The sequence below is a fragment of the Schistocerca serialis genome, chromosome 4 (assembly GCF_023864345.2).
Source record: "Schistocerca serialis cubense isolate TAMUIC-IGC-003099 chromosome 4, iqSchSeri2.2, whole genome shotgun sequence".
NCBI lineage: Eukaryota > Metazoa > Arthropoda > Insecta > Orthoptera > Acrididae > Schistocerca > Schistocerca serialis.
The window spans coordinates 625,971,306-625,996,708 of NC_064641.1; positions in this window are offsets into that span (position 1 = coordinate 625,971,306).

Sequence of the window (25,403 nt, forward strand, 5' to 3'; positions counted from 1 at the left end):
GCCGGGTGCAACCAGTGCGTTCAGAGCCTCCTCCACACCTCTCATAGCACGTTCTTGTGAGACATGCAGAGTCTTGATTCGAGTTTTGCTGATTAAGATTTTTCAACATTCCTGTTATGTTCTATCACTAGTCAAGCAAACATGTGACCATACCCACCACCCATCTCCAGTCCATCGGCTATATTATCATTCCTCTCTCAGTGAATGAATGTAAGTATTTTTTAAATGTTTTTATCTTGGAAAAAGAACGCTCAGCTTTTGCAATAGCTGTTTGTTCTGTTACGTACATCACGACGGTTGTCGATACATTAGGGTAACTCGATATCAGCTGTTCTACGCTTCTTATACCAGACAGTTCCAATAATTATACTTTAAATTATGTCCTTGTCAGCTTTGACTTGATATATAACATCACTACTAGAAAACTACATTAAACCCTTAACCGATTACACAGCTAGTAATCTACTAAAAACACAGCAGAATTTCATCACCGTCTGTTCATTTATTTTGATGCATTTAACTTGTAGATGATTGTCTCCGTTACTCGAACCGCCGTCATACTACCTCGGTCAACGGCCATAGTCTGCTGGATTCTTTGGGCGTCGGGAAGCACGTCAGCAGCGTTTCCACTGTAGCAAATAAGTCCACCCCTCACTTCCATGATCCGACCTCAGTTATCTTCTCTCCATCTGCAGGGTATGCGAAGGTGGTATTTGTTCTTTCGGACATGTCCGAAAGAACAGATACCCCCTGCACGTAGTTAAGGCTAACTGCCTATTGACCTTATTCTTCTGTGGGATGCACACGTATTGCCCGAACTCTTACGAGAGTCGGTAAGATTGTCTGCCGCGAGTAATGAGTGTAATGGGCAGGGGCACTACGAATGTAGTGTGTGGACATTAAGTTGCGAATGTGGGTCTCACGGGGAGCGTGCAAGGGATAAGTCCCTGCAGTCGCACTATCCTCTGTGCCCTCGGTGGCTCAGATGGGTAGAGCGTCTGCCATGTAGCAGGAGATCCCGGATCCGAGTCCCGGTCGAGGCACACATTTTCAACTGTCCCCGTCGATGTATATCAACGCCTGTCAGCAGCGTAGAGTCTTGATCTGATTATCATTTCATTCAGGGTATGTTGTCTAGCCTGGATGACAGCATGATGACTTATGGTTGAACGCCTCGTCAAGTCTTCCTTGGCCTTCCTGGATACTGCGGCTTGTGCTGTTTTTTCATCAGCCTCTACAGCACCTTCAAGAACTAAATACAAATTTGAAATTGATTTTTTTTGCACGCAGTTGCATTTACCACTCATGATGGATGCTCCGTCTTAGCATTGGCCATAACGTTTAATCACATCTCGTACCTTTCGTTCTATAGATTCAGTTAACTGATGTTCGATTCCATATGCAGACTTATTTTTGACCTGAGTTAGAAAGTAAATACACTACTGGCCATTAAAATTGCTACACCACGAAGATGACGTGCTACATACGCGAAATTTAACCAACAGGAAGAAGATGCTGTGATATGCAAATGATTACCTTTTCAGAGCAATCACACCATGTTGGCACCGGTGGCAACACCTACAACGTGCTGACATGAGGAAAGTTTCCAGCCAATTTCTCATACACAAACAGCAGTTGACCGGCGTTGCCTGGTGAAACGTTGTTGTGATGCCTCGTGTAAGGAGGAGAAATGCGTACTATCACGTTTCCGACTTTGATAAAGGTCGGATTGTAGCCTATCGCGATTGCGGTTTATCGTATCGCGACTTTGCTGCTCGCGTTGGTCGAGATCCAATGACTGTTAGCAGAATATGGAATCAGTGGGTTCAGGAGGGTAATACGGAACGCCGTGCTGGATCCCAACGGCCTCGTATGACTAGCAGTCGGGACGACAGGCAGCTTATCCGCATGGCTGTAACGGATCGTGCAGCCACGTCTCGATCCCTGAGTCAACAGATGGGGACGTTTGCAAGACAACAACCATCTGCACGAACAGTTCGACGACGTTTGCAGCAGCATGGAGTATCAGCTCGGAGACCATGGCTGCGGTTACCCTTGACGCTGCATCACAGACATGAGCACCTGCGATGGTGTACTCAACGACGAACCTGGGTGCACGAATGGCAAAACGTCATTTTTTTGGATGAATCCAGGTTCTGTTTACAGCATCATGACTGTCGCATCCGTGTTTGGCGACATCGCGGTGAGCGCACATTGGAAGCGTGTATTCGTCATCGCCATATTGGCGTATCACCTGGCGTGATGGTATGGTGTGCCACTGGTTACAAATCTCGGTTACCTCTTGTTCGCATTTACAGCACTTTGAACAGTGGACGTTTCATTTCAGATGTGTTACGACCCGTGGCTCTACCCTTCATTCGATCCCTGCGAAACCCCACATTTCAGCAGATAATGCACGACCGCATGTTGCAGGTCCTGTACTGGCTTTTCTGGATACAGATAATGTTCGACTGCTGCCCTGGTCAGCACATTCTCCATATCTCTCACCAATTGAAAACGTCTGGTCAATTGTGGCCGAGCAACTGGCCCGTCACAATACGCCAGTCACTACTCTTTATGAGCTGTGGTATCGTGTTGAAGCTGCATGGGCAGCTGTACCTGTACACGCCATCCTAGCTCAGTTTGACTCAATGTCTAGGCGTAGGAAGGCCGTTATTACGGCCAGAGGTGGTTGTTCTGGGTACTGATTTCTAAGGATCTATGCACCCAAATTACGTGAAAATGTAATCACATGTCAGTTCTAGTATAATATATTTGTCCAATGAATACCCGTTTATCATCTGCATTTCTTCTTGTTTTAGCAATTTTAATGGCCAGTAGTGTATAAAGATGTTCTCAGCCCTAAGTTTGGTCTGAACACCACAGTACTTTCTCAGAACCTTTTGGAGTTGGTGGGCCGTTGCGTACCTCCGACCTTTGAACTGACTTTCCCGGCCATTTATATCAGGATCTACAAGTTTAACTTAGATTTCGAACCACGGTGGAACTCAGCATTTTTTCACGTCAACAAAAATTGCCAGAGGTGAAAAAAGTTAAGTAGCAAAAAAATGTTAGGACTGACTGGAGATCTAACCCTAAACCTATGACTCCGTTGTGTGACACTTCACCACCGAGCCATCGAAGTAAACGATTCGGATATGTTTACCTCTGACGGACTTTTAGAACTATGTTTCATTACTTTAACATAGCGAAGGACTTCCTTTGATTGATCGAATTCACTAATTTTTCAATTTTGCATTCCGTTTTATGTTCTTTCTTTCCTTTGTGCACCATGCACTCCTCGTCCTCGAAGCTCCGTGTACACTACTCCGCTTGGTGCAGCCTAATTATGCCCTGATGTTATCGCTGGACAGTTTCCTTAATTATGTTAGGATTATTTTCCGCATGTCCTCTCACAAACTGCAATAAGACGAATTTCTCAACAGTACAAGGATCTCTGCAATCGCCCATAACTGTGCTAAGCTCCACTATGATACGCAAAGAGTGGCGAGCTACACTAACGTGTCTGTCCTTAGTCAAAAGAGAAAGGAATCATGAAATTCAGTAACAGCACACAGCAATGATAGAAGCCAGAAAGTAAGCCGTTAGCAAACATCAGAGTTCTACTTATCCCTGACAATCAAACCACAGGCGTCAAATCGACTGCACCTTTTTGTGGACCAATAACACGCTTTATCACTGGCGCATATGTGTAATGAATTGGAGTTTTTGGACATAACAGTTGTATCCAGGTTTGTTTCATTTTGCAAACCAGTCTCCGAAGATCCATATCACGGCTTATCTGGAATATTTTATGTTGGAGAAGCCTGACCTTGACAATCTCGTAATTATAGGAAAAAAAGGCTACTACAAATTATCCATTCTCCTACCTAATGCACTTCTTCATACATGTTCAACCAGTCGTGTGCATCACTACGGTGTTATAAAACCCCTATTTATCATGCATAGGTCACAAGAAATATGATTTTATAAGAATTTCTATCGCATTATCTACGGGTTTCTTGCATTCAGCTGTCCTTTTTCTCACAAAACAAATTCATCCTTTTAAACCACAGACATCTTAAAATGTTTGCCTATCTACGGAGTGAAATGATTACTTCTGCTGAAAATAAATACAGTTTTCGTCTTTATGTCAGTGAAGTTCGTATCACCAATACCAGCTCAGTGAATCCATAATTTCTTGATTTCTTGCCTGATACTGGGTAGATAGAGCTTGTTGTTAACTTCGGCGATCAAGCGATACTTTGCGTAGTAGGCGTGGCACGATGGTTGTCATTGATAAAGCTGTGTCTTATTGCGGTGGTAAGTAATTGATAGCAGTAAGTAGCATTTGTACCTGACCTCTTACAAGGCTGTGTACTCCCTGGTCGATAAAATCAAGCAGTTCCGTCGATAACGAGTTCATTAAGGACCCGACATATGACCTACCGGTTGGTTGTAATTAACGTGTTGTTGTGTGGTCTTCAGTCCTGAGACTGGATTGATGCAGCTCTCAATGCTACTCTATCCTGTGCAAGCTTCTTCATCTCCCAGTACTTACTGCAACCTACATCCTTCTGAATCTGCTTAGTGTATTCATCTCTTGGTCTCCCTCTACGATTTTTACCCTCCACGCTGCCCTCCAATGCTAAATTGGTCATCACTTGATGCCTCAGAACATGTCTTACCAACCGGTCCCTTCTTCTTGTCAAGTTGTGCCACAAACTCCTCTTCTCCCCAATTCTATTCAATACCTCCTCATTAGTTGTGTGATCTACCCATCTAATCTTCAGCATTCTTCTGTGGCACCACATTTCGAAAGCTTCTATTCTCTTCTTGTCCAAACTATTTATCGTCCATGTTTCACTTCCATACATGGCTACACTCCATACAAATACTTTCAGAAACGACTTCCGGACACTTAAATCTATACTCGATGATAACAAATTTCTCTTCTTCAGAAACGCTTTCCTTGCCATTGCCAGTCTACATTTTATATCCTCTCATCTTCGACCATCATCAGTAATTTAGCTCCCCAAACAGCAAAACTCCTTTACTGCTTTAAGTGTCTCATTTTCTAATCTAATTCCCTCGGCATCACCCGACTTAATTCGACTACATTCCATTATCCTCGTTTTGCTTTTGTTGATGTTCATCTTATATCCTCCTTTCAAGACACTGTCCATTCCGTTCAACTGCTTTTCCAGGTCCTTTGCTGTCTCTGACAGAATTACAACGTCATCGGCGAATCTCAATGTTTTTATTTCGTCTCCATGGATTTTAATACCTACTCCGAATTTTTCTTTTGTTTCCTTTACTGCTTGCTCAACATACAGATTGAATAACATCGGGGAGAGACTACAACCCTGTCTCACTACCTTCCTAACCACTGCTTCCCTTTCGTGTTCTTCGACTCTCATAACTGCCATCTGGTTTCTGTACAAATTGTAAATAGCCTTTCGCTCCCTCTATTTTACCCCTGCCACCTTCAGAGTTTGAAAGAGAGTATTCCAATCAACATTGTCAAAAGCTTTCTCTAAGTATACAAATGCTAGAAATGTAGGTTTGCCTTTCCTTAATCTTTCTTCTAAGATAAGTCGTAAGGTCAGTATTGCCTTACGTGTTCCAACATTTCTACGGAATCCGAACTGATCTTCCCCGAGGTCGGCTTCTACTAGTTTTTCCATTCGCCTGTAAAGAATTCGCGTTAGTATTTTGCAGCTGGGACTTGTTAAACTGATAGTTCGATAATTTTCACATCTGTCAACACCTGCTTTCTTTGGGATTGAAATTATTATATTCTTCTTGAAGTCTGAGGGTATTTCGCCTGTCTCATACATCTTGCTCACCAGATGGTAGAGTTTTGTCAGGACTGGCTCCCCCAAGGCTCTCAGTAGTTCCAATGGAATGTTGTCTACTCCTGGGGCCTTGTTTCGACTCAGGTCTTTCAGTGCTCTGTCAAAATCTTCACGCAGTACCGTATCTCCTATTTCATCTTCATCTACATCATCTTCCATTTCTATAATATAGTCCTCAAGTACATCGCCCTTGTATAGACCATCTATATACTCCTTCCAACTTTCTGCTTTCCCTCTTTGCTTAGAATTGGGTTTCCATCTGAGCTCTTGATATTCATACAAGTGGTTCTCTTTTCTCCAAAGGTCTCTTTAATTTTCCTGTAAGCAGTATCTATCTTACCCCTAGTGAGATAAGTCTCTACATCCTTACATTTGTCCTCTAGCCATTTCTGCTTAGCCATTTTGCACTTCCTGTCGATCTCATTTTTGAGACGTTTGTATTCCTTTTTGCCTGCTTCATTTACTGAATTTTTATATTTTCTCCTTTCATCAAATAAATTAAATATTTCTTCTGTTACCCAAGCATTTCTACTAGCCCTCGTCTTTTTACCTACTTGATCCTCTGCTGCTTTCACTACTTCATCCCTCAGAGCTACCCATTCTTCTTCTACTGTATTTCTTTCCCCCATTCCTGTCACTTATTCCCTCATGCTCTCCCTGAAACTCTGTACAACTTCTGGTTTAGTCTGTTTATCCAGGTCCCATCTCCTTAAATTCCCACCTTTTTGCAGTTTCTTCAGCTTTAATCTACAGTTCATAACCAATAGATTGTGGTCAGAGTTCACGTCTGCCCCTGGAAATGTCTTACAATTTAAAACCTGGTTCCTAAATCTCTGTCTTACCATTATATAATCTATCTGATACCTTCTAGTATCTCCAGGATTCTTCCATGTATACAACCTTCTTTTATGGTTCCTAAATCTCTGTCTTACCATTATATAATCTATCTGATACCTTCTAGTATCTCCAGGATTCTTCCATGTATACAACCTTCTTTTATGATTCTTGAACCAAGTGTTAGCTATGATTAAGTTATGTTCTGCGCAAAATTCTACCAAACGGCTTCCTCTTTCATTTCTTACCCCCAATCCATATTCACTTACTATGTTTCCTTCTCTCCCTTTTCCTGCTCTCGAATTCCAGTCACCCATGACTATTAAATTTTCGTCTCCCTTCACTACCCGGATAATTTCTTTTATCTCATTATACATTTCATCGATTTCTTCATCACCTGCAGAGACAGTTGGCATATAAACTTGTACTACTGTAGTAGGCATGGGCCTCGTGTCTATCTTGGCCACAATAATGCGTTCACTATGCTGTTTTTAGTAGCTTACCCATGCTCCTATTTTTTATTCATTATTAAACCTACTCCTGCATTCCCCCTATTTGATTTTGTATTTATAGCCCTGTATTCATCCGACCAAAAGTCTTGTTCCTCCTGCCACCGAACTTCACTAATTCCCACTATATCTAACTTTAACCTGTCCATTTCCATTTTTAAATTTTCTAACCTACCTGCCCGATTAAGGGATATGACATTCCCGCTCCGATCCGCAGAATGCCAGTTTTCTTTCTCCTGATAACGTATGGCAGCAAAACTTGGTAGATATGCTAATGCGTTAATGCAGGACCGATTTTCGCTGGGAAAACAATTAGTTCCAGTTGTGGCAAGCCGGTGGAAACCTGGCACTGCACACTGACTGTATGACAATATGATATCCACTCTGTCATTTGACAAGCCACAACGTGAGTGAACAGTATGGGTATCGAGAAGAGTGAAATGTTGGCTGTGTGTCAAACTGTTTTATGTGAACGGCAGCAATTACAGTGCTACACTGAGAGAGTATCGCTTACTGAAAGTTCCGACATGAGGCCACATGTCATTAAATGGTTTAAAGAAGATGATAGTGAATTTCGAAAATAAGGGTGAGCCTGGTGTGGTACCCGAAGAGGAAGGCGTCATATCCCGGTGGACGTTATTTGACGAGGTTGCTGATGCTGTACGTGCCCCGTGTAGTGCTGGTATTCATGTAGTGTCACGAGAACTATCCATCCCATGGTGAATCAGTACAGAAAATTTTGCTGTCTGTTTTACACTGGTATCCATACGAGATCCAGACGGTGCAGCAACTGAAACATCACGATGCACAGCAACGTTCTGAATTTTCCCTTCGTTTTCTGGCAAGGATCGAAATCGATGACATGTGACCAAGCAATATTATATAGAGTGACGCACATTTCATACTACAGAGTGCAGTGAATGCACAGAATAGCCGAATTTGGGCGCTGTAAAACCGCTTGTTGTGCACGAAGAACCACTGCACTCGCCATATGTGACTTTATGGCGTGAATTCACAAGCAGTTTTATTCTCAGTCTGTTCCCCTCTGAGGAGAATCCACCAGTAGCAGATATGGTGGCGAAGAGAGGGGGGGGGGAGGGGCTAAGGGGCTCAAGCAAGCACCCCCCCCCCCCAAGAGCATCTGGGTCAACCCCTCAATAATCTTCTACTTGGTGTTATCCTGCTGTCTCAGTTCTATACTACCTGCAGTACAATATTCATCACTTATCTTTACTTAAACTACTTTAAGTAGGTGTAACACGTTCCCAGATTTTAAACTTCTCTAAGAAGCTGTTAACGCGACGAGCTTTTAATTCGCACACCACTCTTTCGAGATACAATCACACCCACTTCCCACTGGCTCCACCTGCCGCCCATCCGCTATGGGGTCGTGCTGATACTTCAGACACGAGTGTGCGATTTGCGAGGGCGTGCGCCGAGCCGCTGTACACGTAGCCGTTTGATGTACAGCTTGTCGAATCGAACACAATAGACTGAGCTATCGAGTGTTTTCTAATTGTTGTCATGGCGTCCTTTTGTTTTTTTTTTGTCAAATTTTGAAAAAAAAGGATCAAAACAACGAGACTTTCGTTCGGTTTTTTTCCGAAAGAAAGAAGAGGGCGAATTGAACGAGAATGAACCAATATTACATGGAAACAACGTTAGCGACTTATCATTGTCGACTCAAAGTTCATAAGATACAGCATTATGATTATTATCTATGTAATTAAGTGAAATTCATATGAACACGATTAGTCGAGTCTGTACATTTTATTCGGTTGAGCTTGTTAATCTTTCAATGGGTGTGATTTGGATGGCCTTGGACTGGAGTTTGGGCACTCGATTCTCCCTGCCTGCTCTACGAGGGACGGGTTGAAGTAATATTTAAGGTAAATAATGTAATATATACTCAATCACCGGGTTTGTTCGGTGTTTAGTTCTTTTAACCTAGCCTTCGGCTGCAGTGAATTTCATAGTTTCATACTGCGTTATTTGGCTAGAATCCGTCAATAATCTCTCACGGGTTAAAGCACACATCGATAAAAACAACTTTACTTTTAGACCAACTTCGAAATAGCGATAAAAGCCAGCTATTTCATACATTTTGGTCAAGTAGCTTAGCAGACTTGCAACTTATGTAGAGAGTAGCTGAATTTTTTTGGGATTTCGAAGCTGCTCCCGCAGTAAAATAAAGCTGTTCATATTGACTGATGGTATAATTTAACCTCTTAAAGGGTTACTGACCGTTTTTAAATTACCATGTAGAGTAGTTCCGAAGGGTTAGTTCAACTGATGGTAAATTGTTGATTTGATTGTGTTTGATTCTCTGTTTCGTGTACAAGAAGTAGTTTTTGTTTGCTGCTGTTATAGAGCCCGAAACAGTAATGGCGGGTGTAGCTAATACATACGCTACTCGTGCTAAAAGTATTTCTTATGTAACAGTAAAAGTACTGACGAGGAAAAATATGAACGTCTCGTACAGTCTTCAGAATCACCTCGTAATTATGAATATAAATAGCGGATAGAGAGTGGAAGTGGAAAGGAAAGCCGGCCGGTGTGGCCGTGCGGTTCTGGGCGCTACAATCTGGAACCGCGTGACCGCTACGGTCGCAGGTTCTAATCCTACCTCGGGCATGGATGTGTGTGATGTCCTTAGGTTAGTTAGGTTTAAGTAGTTCTAAGTTCTAGGGGACTGATGACTACAGATGTTAAGTCCCATAGTGCTCAGAGCCATTTTGGAAAGGAAAATGAGAGTTCTGATCGCGTTGGCTAAAAGAATATTCTCGGATAGTTTATAGCCAACAAAAGAATGGTGCATAATGTTTGCCTTGCGTACTGTTTTCTGATCCAGGTAGTGGGGGCAAGCATTCTGTGGCTCTAGGACCTTTAGTTACTCATCCACTTTGCAAACGCACGCGCCACGAAGCAATTATCCGAATGGGACAGAAATTGGTAGAGGCGATGTACATCTACAGACAAACAAATGATTATAATTTCAGTAAAATTGGATGATTTGTTCAAGAGAAAGAGCTTCCCAAATTGAGCAAGTCAATAATGCGTTTGTCCACTACTGGTCCTTACGCAAGAGGTTATTCGGCTAGGCATTGATTGATAAGACTTGCTGGATGTCCTCCTGAGGGATATCATGCCAAATTCTGTTTAACTGGCGCGTTAGATCGTCAAAATCTCGAGCTGGTTGTCGGGCCCTGACCGTGATAATCCAAACATTATGAATTGGCGAAAGATCTGGGGAGCTTGGTGGTCAAGTTAGGGTTTGGCAAGCATAAAGACAAGCAGTAGAAACTCTTGCCGTGTCCGGGTGAGCTTTATTTCGATGAAATGTAAGTTCAGGGTGGCTTCCCATTAAGCTTCCCATTAAGGGAAAGGAAACGGGGAGTAGAATACCGTCGATATACTGCTTTGCTGTGAGAAAGCCGCTGATGACTACGAAATAGGTCCTGCAATGAAACGAAATGGCACCCCGGACAATAACCCATGGTTTTCGGGCAGTGTGGCGGCCGTCGGTCGGGTTGGTAACCCACGGCTGTCCGGGGCGTCTCCAGACACGCCTTAGCTAATCATCAGGGCTCAATTCCAGTCCACGGGATACCGGGCAGCATGTGCCGGACAGCACTGCGGACCGGCTTGTTGGCGTACAGAGGTCAATGGTAGTCGTCGCAACGAGCGCTGGGAGCTCAGCCGTCTTTCTGCAAGCCGTCCATCAATGGTCCTTGTGGTGAATGAAGCACCAGTTGCACGTCGGATCGATGATAATGATGAATCCGGAGGTTTTTCTGACGATTGCTCAGACCTCACTGGAATCTGGTTTCGTAGGACAGAGCGGTTCATGTGGAAAGGGGCCAAAGTCAATTACTGTTAGTTATACAAGAACACACACAACTTTATTTCTCAAACCAATGCACAGTTTTCTTTTTAAAACAACAAAGATCAATTCATGGCTGAGGGCCCAAGTAACTTCTCCAGAATAAGTTTAACTGATTCCTTTTAACAGACCAGGATTTAGAGTAACGGCTGAAGACCTTACTTAAGTAAAATTACCATATCTTCTCGACTAAAGGCCGAAATATTTCAGATCATCTAAGGAAATTCTTTAAAATCCAAGCATTTACCAGTTCCGGCTAAAGGCCATATTAAGGAAAATTCAAGTTAATTCTTCAGCTCAAAGCCCAATAAAAAGTTTTCTTTACATAATAAAAGAGAAGCTTTAGAGATAAGTTTTTACACAGTACTGCCGGCCGATGTGGTCGAGCGGTTCTAGGCACTTCAGTCTGGAACCGCGCGACCGCTACGGTCGCAGGTTCGAATCCTGCCTCGGGCATGGATGTGTGTGATGTCCTTAGGTTAGTTAGGTTTAAGTAGTTCTAAGTTATAGGGGACTCATGACCTCAGACGTTAAGTCCCATAGTGCTCAGAGCCATTTTTTTTACACAGTACAACAGAAAAACATCTAAGAAAACTTGAAGTATCTTGTCGGTTGAAGGCCCAAACAATTACTCAAGAATAATTACAGACAACCTTAATATAAACATTTACAGAACACGGCTTAAGGCGGTTTCAAGAATTCAAGATAATTAAAGAGAAACCTTTCAGACATGGATTTACACATTAAAGCTACAGATTCTGAAACAAACGCGGTTGAAGGCCTAAATATAGATCAACAAGAATTTTAAATAAAACACGGCTGAAGGCCTAATCTTGAAGTTGTAATGAAGTTCAGCTGAAGGCCATATACTAAACATAAAACAGAGAATATTAATACACAGCCGAAGGCCTGGCACAGTAGCTGCGACCAAACGGAATGACAATCACAAACAACAGATAGTGGTGTTCAGAAGTGTTCCAAGGGCCGGCCTGGGGAGGAAACTCTAACAACAGTTTAGGTGAGACAGGCAGCCAAGATTAACACTAAAAAAATCAGGTGGCAACACGACCTAGGGACGGCTAAAGAACCAACCAACAACCTAATCAATTCCCTCTGTCGCAACAGATCAACTGCCTACTCCATACCGCAGACAGCATTTATCTGCTCACTGGAAATCACAGAATCTACACACAGTTCCACGTAAACACACTTGCACAAGAACTCGAACAATCGCAAAAGCAATCACTGTGGAACAACAAGGACGAATCAGAATGAGATATTCACTCTGCAGCGGAGTGTGCGCTAATATGAAACTTCCTGGCAGATTAAAACTGTGTGCCCGACCGAGACTGGAACTCGGGACCTTTGCCTTTCGCGGGCAAGTGCTCTACCAACTGAACTACCCAAGCACGAATCACGCCCCCTCCTCACAGCTTTACTTCTGCCAGTATCTCGTCTCCTACCTTCCAAACTTTACAGAAGCTCTCCTGCGAACTTCTCCGCGGTATCCTTTCTTTCAGGAATGCTAGTTCTGCAAGGTTCGCAGGAGAGCTTCTGTAAAGTTTGGAAGGTAGGAGACGAGATACTTGCAGAAGTAAAGCTGTGACGACCGGGCGTGAGTCGTGCTTCGGTAGCTCAGATGGTAGAGCACTTGCCCGCGAAAGAGAACGGTCCCGAGTTCGAGTCTCGGTCGGGCACACAGTTTTAATCTGCCAGGAAGTTTCAAGGACGAATCAATTCGACACACAGAGAGTTTCCCCAAGCGGTCGGCGACCAAATACACGTCGTCCGATGAGACGACCAACCGAACGACCAACCAACGGTCGTCCCGCTCCAATCTCCTTCCGTCGGACAGTTCATGTATGTCAGTCTGGAACCGCGCGACCGCTACGGTCGCAGGTTCGAATCCTGCCTCGGGCACGGATGTGTGTAATGTCAGGCAGCCGAACGACCAACCAACGGTCGTCCCGCTCCAATCTCCTTCCGTCGGACAGTTCATGTGTGTCGCAAGCTGTCGGCGAGCACTGGCTGTCCGAACCTCACTGGCGCTCCATCCCCGACTGCACTGCTGGTCCATCCCCGATTGCTGTCCCGTGCCCGACTGAGCTCCCAGCTGAACTCCAGACACACAACGACCCGGAAATATTCGCGGTCGCTCCAGAGATAGTACGACGGTACACTAATCGACAAGCGCTGCTGCTGCCACTCACGGGCAAGCAAACGAGCAACTTAGTGACGCCAGTAAATCGAATCAAAGGAAAAAACGAGGCTACAGAACCACAAAAACAAGCTGACGAGCAATAAACTGCATGAGCGCGAGCCGCGCACGGCTCACTCACGTTCTGTCGGCTCTCTAGGTCGACAGCTTCCTTCTTGATGCTGTGTTCGGCCATGTTTTACCTATTCCTGCCAACATCGTCAAATAGTGGCTTCGCTCCTATTCAAACGTCGAGCGATTCGTCGATTACTCTAACTGGCTTCTTTGAGTCCAACAGCATGTCCTCTCTCAAATGCTGATGTCTACGTATATTATTCACGAGCCTGTCTGCGAAACATAGTTACTGTCCAACTGAGTACACGGAATGAAATTCGCAAGAAATTTATGCCCTGTTATCGACATGTCTGCTGTTTGCTATCCTCGTTAGCTGCGCAGTGAAATAGCGCTAAAGTGTAGCACATTCATACAAGGTAAAAGACGTAGAGCATGTGGTAGCTTATGCATCAAGAGAAGTAAATTCTGCAGAAATAAATTATTCCACAATGGAGAAAGAGATGTTAAGCTTTATTTATGCTATCTTTATGGGGGGGGTTGGGGTGTTTGGGGAAAGAGACCAAACTGCAAGGTCATCGGTCTCATCAGATTAGGGAAGGACAGGGAAGGAAGTCGACCGTGCCCTTTCAAAGGAACCATCCCGGCATTTGCCTGGAGCGATTTAGGGAAATCACGGAAAACCTAACTCAGGATGCGAGTCCAATGTGCTAACCACTGCGCCACCTCGCTCGGCCTATCTTTATGGTAAAAAGCTTAGGTAAATGTGTGTGTGGATTCCTAAGGACCCAAACTGCTGAGGTCATCGGTCCCTAGTCTTACACACTACTTAAACTAACTTATGCTAAGAACAACACTCACACCCATGCCCGAGGGGGACTCGAACCTTCGCCGAAAGGAGCCGCGCAATCCATGACATGGCGCCTCAAACCACGCGGCTAGAATGTTTAGAGTAATAACAGGTCATGCAGTATTAAAATTGTAGTTAGGGATGAAGGATCCTTCTAATAGTGTGACATGAAGGACAGTAAGACTAAGTGGATTTGATTTCGAAGTCACACATAAACCTGGGAAGAAGCACATAAATGCAGATGGCATTAATAGAAAAGTAGCGGTGTTACGTATTGGGGGTAATGAACATAAGAAATGGCAACCTGCACAGAGAGCGGATGACGAATATAAGCAGTACTTTAAGCAGTCACAGTTTTGTGTCGAGGATGGACTGCAATGAAGAAAACACAGGTTGGGACTGCAGGTAGTGTACCAGCGGAGCTGAGGATTAGAGTGCTACAAGAAGCTCATGTTGACGGGTCATGGAGGTTGCAGATCTACAACAAAAGAGAAGCAGAAAAGTATTCGTGGAGGAATAAACAGACGGACATAAACCAGTATGTGTGGAATTGCATACAGTGCGCACAGAGAGTGGATTGTGTCGAACAAGAGTGCAATTGCAGGGGTTACCCGAAGCATTAACACCATTCGAATTTCTGGGTATTGATGTCTTAGGTCCATTCAATAAAACACCTGCAGGGTATAAGTACGTACAATTATAAATTTTCAAGATAGGTAGAAATGGTCTTGATGGCAAACCAGCAGGCAGCAAAAGTGGCACAAGCACTTGTCAATAACTGGATACTGAAGTTGGAAGTGCCAGAATCAACAGTGACAGACCAAGGAACGAACCTCATGTCAGATCTGTTCAAGTTATTGATTGTGAAGCAGTTAAGGACGAGTCCTTTCCATCCACAAACCAACAGAAATGCTGAAAGAATGCGTAGGGCAATCTGGAAGATGCTTAGATACTACAGTGACTTACATCACACCAACTGACATGTCTATTTGAAGTGTGTCGTCTCCGCCTACAGCTCAAAGCAGCATACAAATACAGGATTACCACCATATGAAGCAGTTTATGGTCGTAAAATGCCATCACCGTTCGACATTTTGAAAATGAAGAGAGGAAAGGCTGGCCAGTCTGTTATGCCAGAGTGATTACGGAAATTTGGAATAGAGTACGGAGGGCAAATACATGAGCACTGGAGAAATAGGAAGAAGCAGTGGGCCGTAAGGCAAGAATGTTGGTCAGTGGGTGATGCTATCAACTTCATATACGCCGAAGGGAAGGACAAAGAAACTTTTTGTAAAGAGTCAGGGGCCATACCAAGTGGCAGAGACTACATCGCCAATAAATGTCAAGATCAGTTGCCCACGAGAAGGACAATTGTGCATGTAGGTCGCTTGAAACCATTTCACGGGAGTTCAGAAGTCATTCCAGAAATAGGAGATGCGGACGAGAAAGGGAGAGTGAGGAGAAATGTATCAGAAGATAAACAAGAGGTTGTAAACGAAACACTAACGAGGAGCCCGTTTGGATTAGGGCCTAGGAGATATTTAATATTCTTTAGGTTAGTTATAGATTTAGTGTAATTAGTGTAAGCAGCTCCGGAGCGACAATGAATTTAATGGGGGGGGAGGGGGGGGAGTGATAGGTATTATTGGCCCCAGATACTGGGGGTTGTTCCACATATGCGGAGGAAGAGGGTTGGATCGATGCTGAAGGTTGGTTTACGAAAACAATGTTTGGTATTGCTAATGAGGAAGATATTCTAAGGGTGAAAGACACTGTAGAAGAAGTCAAGCAGTGAGTGACTGGCACATTACGCAAGTTTAGAGAAGGACATTCTGAATAACACGCGACTACTACGACAACTGACTGGAGAAGTAATGCGGAATGTCAGAGCTACAGAAGAGCTGTTAATCAGAATATCAGGGTCTAACATTCTGCGTGGTGTCTGTTCTATATCATGTCTCCCTACCACTTTTGCGCAACGACGCTCTGAGCGTGTTTTTTAGGGAATTGACTAGTTTGAACCTGGGACCTGTTGCTGGCTAGGAGACGCCAGACCACACATGACATGTAGAGTTCAGAAGAGTTCAGTGAGACTAGCGATGATGTAACCAAATACTTAATGATTTCAGCATCAGCTCCACTGCACTCCCTGTAAAAGAATCTTAATACTAACTAAATTTAGTGGAAGGGGTTCAAGGATTTCCTATTTTTAGTTAGCTGGTAAAATAACGTCGAAAAAGCAGTTACGTTTACCATTAGAAATTTTATTCTACTCACAAAACATTGTTTATAAATTGCACTATTGATAAAAGGAAATGTTTTAATACAGGATGGTAAAAACCAACTGCGTTCAACAAAAATGTGAACGAATATTCCCTGAATGGGTTTCCAAGTTCTACAATGGATCGAAGGATGACCTATGCCATATCCCATCTATAATCTAGGTTTAAATTAAGTTTCACAAAAGAGAAAACTATCAAAATGGTCTACAGTGACCCTCTATTATCTTAAATTACTTATCTAACTTGTCGTAAATTACAGTGCCTGATGTGGCTTCTCAATAACTATATAACAGAAAAATCATCGCAATTCAGATTTTTACTTCAAGTGGCAAATGTGAACACCATGGGCTTTAATTGATGATCGACACTAGTATTACGCAAAAAGGGGGTGTAACAGATGAGACTTCTGCAGTTCTGAGTGAAGCTTTATGCGCTGTTATGTGGCATCGCGTGTGTTCATTACTTTGTCGGTGTTCGTTAGGGGGCGGCGGGCAGCGCAGCTCCGCTCACCTCGCCGTCTCGGAAGCAACTCTCTCGTAACTTCTCCTTACTACAATTTACCGAAGTTGGCTTAAAAAAGCTATCTGGCTGTGTTTTCATGTGACCAATCAGGGTCTCAGTGTTAACCTTAAGCTCCGCCTACAAAAATTCTGTCCATCCAATGAGAAACGTTATACTTTTCGTGGTGGGGCAATGTTTTTAAAGTTTGCAACGTAACAGAGACGCGAAAAAGTCTCACGCTAAAACTTGCAGCTGGTGTGGTCCTTTTAGTATTATTGTAAGATCTACCCTGTTCTTCTGGAGGGCTCTATCTTTTAACATGGGCTGGGGGGTGGTCCTGACGTAACAGAGACGCGAAAAAGTCTCACGCTAAAACTTTCGGCTGGTGTGTGGCCCTGTTTGTGTTATCGTAAGATCTATACTGTTCTTCTGGAGGGCTCTAGCTTTTAACATGGGCTGGGGGGCGGTCCTAGCGGTTAGCTGGCGATGTGGGTGTTCGTCCCTTATCGTAGGGCCTTCCAGCTTAACACGGTTCTGCTCTGGGCTTCTGTTCTCGTTTCTCCCCTCGGAACTGCATCTGTCTCACATTGGGAAGGTATGACATGCATTTAGGCATTCTTGTGTTAGTCTGTGGTATTGCATTTGCTCACTCGTTACTCGTATTACTTTGGTTAATTTAATGTCACGATTTATTCAGAGCTATGTGACATTCTACTGGATTTGCTTATCATGTCAGGGTTTTCATGGAAGGTGTTGGATTTGCCTGACACCTTACATATCACCACCCTTCGAACTTAATTTTTGTACTGAAGTTAGGCAATGATTGAATCGTTGTCTAAGCCAGTCAAAAATTATTCCGTTATCTAAATTTTATTGCCTACTGTTCAGCCACGTTATTCTGTTCTATGCTAGTTTGTATTACTAATTTATATTTTTATTTTCTTCCACATTATTATCAAAAATATGTTTATATTGACAAGGGATGAATATTTTTATTCTATTATAATTATTATTTTTAAATTATTTTCTTTCTATTTAATTGTGAAGTTTGTTTTTTAAGAAGTTTGTTATCGAAAGTGAGGAGTCTTTCACATCGATTTTCTTAGAAATATTGTTTTTGTAAATTTAGTAATTAAGAAAAATCTATTCCTAACACATTTTCTAAATATCATGTACAAGTAAAATGTTTTTGTTTCTGGACACTCATTTCAACATTGTTCCATTAACAAATAAGAATTATTTCCAAGAATTGCTTTGACAAAGAAATGTACATACACAAGTCTTGAGATATTGTTCTAACAAATGGTACAAATGTTAAAAAAAAGGGAAAACATCCAACAAGATAATTTTTTATTCTTTGTATTTATAAGGAGAAAATTAGTAAAATATAGTTATTCTTTTATTTTTATGAGGAGAAAATAAGTGTCACATAGTTTTAGTGTTTATTATGCCTTACTTTTGTTCGTTATATACTGTCCAATTCAGAACTAATGACTTATTTTTATCGATAGTCTATTTTTTACTGAAGTCCATAGTCAATGACTGTTATTTTGTAGTTTATTAGCTGTCTGGTGTGCTTAACTTATTTAGTTTTTCACATGTTTCTTTTGCACAATTCCTACATCACATAATTTGATTTCACACATTCACACAATCCTATGAATGTTTAAGCATGAGGATGGCAAATGTTTTTTTTTGCACGAAGGTGATGGACTTGAGCGAGATGGATGTGGGCAAGTATTTGATGTACAGCTTCGTTCGTCGTTCCTTGTTGGCTTTGCAAGTGTGTGTTGCTGTTGTGGAGGTCCCATAATGGAATGGAGCTGTGAGTGCAGAATCTCGTGGTTTACTGGCTTTGTATGCGTGAAAGTCATCGTTATGTGTCGCTGAAAGCGGTCGTTTTTCGTTGTAATACTTCACAGACGACTAGTTTACAATAGGATAGGGATTTGGGAAGGTATGTCGTCTATTCTTCACCCATATTCTTTCTTGGTCTCAATCTTGCGAATCTTCAACTTCTGTTCTTCCTGGTTTTTCTCTGCTTCTTACTTGCCCTTTGGTTCTTCTCTGGACAGTTATTGATAACTAGTCGGTTTGAAGTTCTCCTCTTAGTAACAGTTTGATAAATAGTTTGGGCATGTCATTTTTACTTTGTGGAAGCTTTCTTCAGTTTCGTGCATCAGCGTGCTGTTTAATAGCAGTAATAGCAGTAGTGTGACTTTTACACACACACACACACACACACACACACACACACACACACACACACACACACACACAGATATATATATATATATATATATATATATATATATATATATATATATATATATATATATATATATATATTTGCCAGTGGTGGCTTGCCCAAGCGGTCTTCTGTACGGGCCATTTTTTGCTCGCTCCGCTAAGTCGGGGCGTTCGGAGACCCTTCTGACATTTAGTGTCCTGTTGTGTCTCTGCAGGGTTCCGCCACAGTGTGGTTCCGTGTTCTGTCTCAGCAGGGTTCCGCCACCCTGTGGTTCAGCTTGGCAGCAGATTTATTTACTGCCCACTTCGGCTACAAGGGCCTTCTGTTGGTCTCGCTGTCCTTTCCCTTCTCTCGACACTTCTGCCTTGTAGGAATCGTGTCTTGCTAATTACGTCCTTTCCTTTCTTGATACTTCTCGCATTGCAACTTGTGGGTCGTTTAATCTCGTCCTTGCTGGAGTTTTTACAATGGTTCTTACAAAAAGTTTTACTTATAATCATCTAACATATGTCTAATACATTGTTTTACACCTTCTTAAAAGCTTTACAAATTTCGGCGCCCTTTCCATGTTACAATTCTAAGATATTTTGAGTCTTAACGTCTACAAGAATCCTCAAATTCGTTTTTTATTTTTTTGTAGTGTCATGGTGTATAGCATTTTAGTATTTCATGCTGTTAGACTATCTACGCTTTACCCCTTCACCTTAATCTATGGTACTATTGGCGTTATTTTTGTTTTTGTTTTTATTGAAACTACTTTGTTTTTCCCACCTTCCTCTCTCTTCATTCTTCTTTCTCCTGACAATCTTATCTGCAACATAATCTTGAAATATTGTGCTTATTATTTACCAGTAATAAAATTAATCTTCAAACTTTTTGATATGGCTCACATGGTGAAGTCCTAAGGTTTTGCCTGTTTTTGGGTTCATTAGTTCCACAGCATTATCATGAGCAATTCAGCTAATTATGACAGGTCCTTTGTATGCAGCGTAAAACTTATGTATTTTGTGTTTCTGTTTGCTGGAGAGATGGTGTGTTTTTACAAATACTTTCGGGCCTACTGAGAATGTTCTTTTAATTGTTGTTTTCTATCTCCTCTTTCTTTTCTTTTAATGGCTGCCTTTCTGATGTTCGAGAGTGCTGTTACTATGACTTGTTTGTGCTGTCTATGTGGTACAATAGGAAATCTAACATTTTCTCTGGTTATGTTTGGGGGTTCAATATTTTTAAGTACAGTAACTGGAAGTAGCAGCGTAGTGCTATGTGGCATTTCATTTATTACTTCTTGAAAATCTTTAAGGTATATATCCCAAGTGTTGTGTCTTTTGCCTGCATATAATCGGCATAAAGTGCCTATGTCCTTCATAGATCGTTCTGCTGGATTTATGCTAGGTTTGTACTTAGATATGTAGATGGGTTTTATTTTGTGTTGTTTTAACGTGTTCTGCCATTGCACTGATTTGTATTGTGGGCCATTATCCGAAATTATTCGTTCCACTCGACCTACTTGTTTGAGAAAATCTTGTCTAAATGCTTTACTTATTGTAAGACCTGTTGCCCGTTTTGATGGTGTCAAAATAACATATTTAGAAGTAAATTCCAAAATGACAAATATGAAAACATATCCATTTTTTGTGCGTGGGAGGGGCCTCATCAAATCTGTTGCAGCTATTTGTTTTAATCTTTTAGGGATTATTGGAAACATAGGTGGTTTGGTTTGGAAAGTGACGGGTTTAGCCCTCATACATTTTTTGCATTTGACTAATACTGTTCTAATTCGTCTTTCCATGTTAGGAACATAGCTTGTTTGTTTTATTTTTAAAAAGCATTTCTTTGGTCCAAAGTGGCCATTACTTAAATGTGTATACCATATGTACTTATTAATTAGTTCATCTGGGATATAAATTAACCATTCATTCGTTGCAACATTTCGTCTAAAAAATAAAACATTGTTTTTTACGAGATAGTGCTGTCGAATGTCTGGAAAATCCTTACTTCTCCACTTGTGTTTGATTCCTAGTATTTCGGGGTCCTTGTCCTGTTCTTTGCCTATGTTTTTCAATGCTGTCGTAATGTAGTTTTCGAAAGGTACTTGTTTCATATTTTTTTTGTGGTGATCAGTCTACTGACTGGTTTGATGCGGCCCGCCACGAATTCCTTTCCTGTACTAACTTCTTCATCTCAGAGTAGCACTTGCAACCTATGTCCTCAATTATTTGCTTGACGTATTCCAATCTCTGTCTTCCTCTACAGTTTTTGCCCTCTACAGCTCCCTCTAGTACCATGGAAGTCATTCCCTCATGTCTTAGCAGATGTCCTATCATCCTGTCCCTTCTCCTTATCAGTGTTTTCCACATATTCCTTTCCTCTCCGATTCTGCGTAGAACCTCCTCATTCCTTACCTTATCAGTCCACCTAATTTTCAACATTCGTCTATAGCACCACATCTCAAATGCTTCGATTCTCTTCTGTTCCGGTTTTCCCACAGTCCATGTTTCACTACCATACAATGCTGTACTCCAGACGTACATCCTCAGAAATTTCTTCTTCAAATTAAGGCCGGTATTTGATATTAGTAGACTTCTCTTGGCCAGAAATGCCTTTTTTGCCATAGTGAGTCTGCTTTTGATGTCCTCCTTGCTCCGTCCGTCATTGGTTATTTTACTGCCTAGGTAGCAGAGTTCCTTAACTTCATTGACTTCGTGACCATCAATCCTGATGTTAAGTTTCTCGCTGTTCTCATTTCTATTACTTCTCATTACCTTCGTCTTTCTCCGATTTACTCTCAAACCATACTGTGTACTCATTAGACTGTTCATTCCGTTCAGCAGATCATTTAATTCTTCTTCACTTTCACTCAGGATAGCAATGTCATCAGCGAATCGTATCATTGATATCCTTTCACCTTGTATTTTAATTCCACTCCTGAACCTTTCTTTTATTTCCATCATTGCTTCCTCGATGTACAGATTGAAGAGTAAGAGCGAAAGGCTACAGCCTTGTCTTACACCCTTCTTAATACGAGCACTTCGTTCTTGATCGTCCACTCTTATTATTCCCTCTTGGTTGTTGTACGTATTGTGTATGACCCGTCTCTCCCTATAGCTTACCCCTACTTTTTTCAGAATCTCGAACAGCTTGCACCATTTTATATTGTCGAACGCTTTTTCTGGGTCGACAAATCCTATGAAAGTGTCTTGATTTTTCTTTAGCCTTGCTTCCATTGTTAGCTGTAACGTCAGAATTGCCTCTCTCGTCCCTTTACTTTTCCTAAAGCCAAACTGATCGTCACCTAGCGCATTCTCAATTTTCTTTTCCATTCTTCTGTATATTATTCTTATAAGCAGCTTCGATGCATGAGCTGTTAAGCTGATTGTGCGATAATTCTCGCACTTGTCAGCTCTTACCGTCTTCGGAATTGTGTGGATGATGCTTTTCCGAAAGTCAGATGGTATCTCGCCAGACTCATATATTCTACACACCAACGCGAATAGTCGTTTTGTTGCCACTTCCCCCAATGATTTTAGAAATTCTGATGGAATGTTATCTATCCCTTCTGCCTTATTTGACCGTAAGTCCTCCAAAGCTCTTTTAAATTCCGATTCTAATACTGGATCCCCTATCTCTTCTAAATCGACTCCTGTTTCTTCTTCTATCACATCAGACAAATCTTCACCCTCATAGAGGCTTTCAATGTATTCTTTTCACCTATCTGCTCTCTCCTCTGCATTTAACAGTGGAATTCCCGTTGCACTCTTAATGTTACCACCGTTGCTTTTAATGTCACCAAAGGCTGTTTTGACTTTCCTGAATGCTGAGTCTGTCCTTCCGACAATCATATCTTTTTCGATGTCTTCACATTTTTCCTGCAGCCATTTCGTCTTAGCTTCTCCGCACTTCCTATTTATTTCATTCCTCAGCGACTTGTATTTCTGTATTCCTGATTTTCCCGGAACATGTTTGTACTTCCTCCTTTCATCAATCAACTGAAGTATTTCTTCTGTTACCCATGGTTTCTTCGCAGCTACCTTCTTTGTACCTATGTTTTCCTTCCCAACTTCTGTGATGGCCCTTTTTAGAGATGTCCATTCCTCTTCAACTGTACTGCCTACTGCGCTATTCCTTATTGCTGTATCTATAGCGTTAGAGAACTTCAAGCGTATCTCGTCATTCCTTAGTACTTCCGTATCCCACTTCTTTGCGTATTGATTCTTCCTGACTAATGTCTTGAACTTCAGCCTACTCTTCATCGCTACTATATTGTGATCTGAATCTATATCTGCTCCAGGGTACGCCTTACAATCCAGTATCTGATTTCGGAATCTCTGTCTGACCATGATGTAATCTAACTGAAATCTTCCCGTATCTCCCGGCTTTTTCCTAGTATACCTCCTCCTCTTGTGATTCTTGAACAGGGTATTCGCTATTACTAGCTAAAACTTGTTACAGAACTCAATTAGTCTTTTTCCTCTTTCATTCCTTGTCCCAAGCCCATATTATCGTGTAACCTTTTCTTCTAGTCCTTCCCCTACAACTGCATTCCAGTCACCCATGACTATTAGATTTTCGTCCCCCTTTACATACTGCATTACCCTTTCAATATCCTCATACACTTTCTCTATCTGTTCATTTTCAGCTTGCGACGTCGGCATGTATACCTGAACTATCGTTGTCGGTGTTGGTCTGCTGTCGATTCTGATTAGAACAACCCGGTCACTGAACTGCTCACAGTAACACACCCTCTGCCCTACCTTCCTATTCATAACGAATCCTACACCTGTTATACCATTTTCTGCTGCTGTTGATATTACCCGATACTCATCTGACCAGAAATCTTTGTCTTCCTTCCACATCACTTCACTGACCCCTACTATATCTAGATTGAGCCTTTGCATTTCCCATTTCAGATTTTCTAGTTTCCCTACCACGTTCAAGCTTCTGACATTCCACGCCCCGACTCATAGAACGTTATCCTTTCGTTGATTATTCAATCTTTTTCTCATGGTAACCTCCCCTTTGGCAGCCCCCTCCCGGAGATCCGAATGGGGGACTATTCCGGAATCTTTTGCCAATGGAGAGATCATCATGACACTTCTTCAATTACAGGCCACATGTCCTGTGGATACACGTTACGTGTCTTTAATGCAGTGGTTTCCATTGCCTTCTGCATCCTCATGTCGTTGATCATTGCTGATTCTTCCGCCTTTAGGGGCAATTTCTCACCCCTAGGACAAGAGAGTGCCCTGAACCTCTATGCGCTCCTCCGCCCTCTTTGACAAGGCCGTTGGCAGAATGAGGCTGACTTCTTATGCCGGAAGTCTTCGGCCGCCAATGCTGATTATTTATCAAAATTTAGGCAGTGGCGGGGATCGAACCCGGGACCGAAGACGTTTTGATTATGAATCAAAGACGCTACCCCAGACCACGGGTACCGTCTTCAGTTGGTTCCAAACCTATGTTATTGGATGCACCCTGTGGACATCGTGATAAAGCATCTGCTAATACATTCGCTGGTCCTGGTATGTGTGTAATAGTGAAGTCAAATTCTTGTAGTATTAACATCCATCTGGCTAACCTCCCATGAGTTAGTTTGACAGATAACAGAAATTCTAATGCCTTGTGGTCAGTGTATACTTTTGTTTTTCTTCCGAATAGGAAGTATCGAGAACGTTGGAAGCCCCATACAATGGCCAATGCTTCCAGCTCCGTGACTGAATAGTTTTTCTCGCTTTTTGTGAGTACCCGACTGGCAAATGCATTTGGTGTATATGATCTTAACCCTGCCTTTTCGTATCCTTGGAATAAAACAACTCCTAAACCTGTTTTCGCGCTATCAGTGGCCATACAAAAATTTTGTGTTAGATCAGGATGTGCTAAAATCGGTGCTGTTGTTAGTGCGTTTTTCACTTTAAAAAATTCTTCATTGGCTTGTTGATCCCATACCCATGGCGTGTTTTTTCCAGTCAATGCACATAGGCGTGGTGTTGCGAGAGAGTCGATCCAAATAAATTTTTTATAGAATCCGGTGAGACCTAGAAATCCTCTGAGAGTTTTCTTATTATGTGGAGTACAGAATTCTTTGATTGCCGTTAGTTTTTCTGGGTCGGGCATTACCCCTTTCTCGGAAATTATGTGTCCTAGGAATTTGACCTCTCGCCTTCCAAAT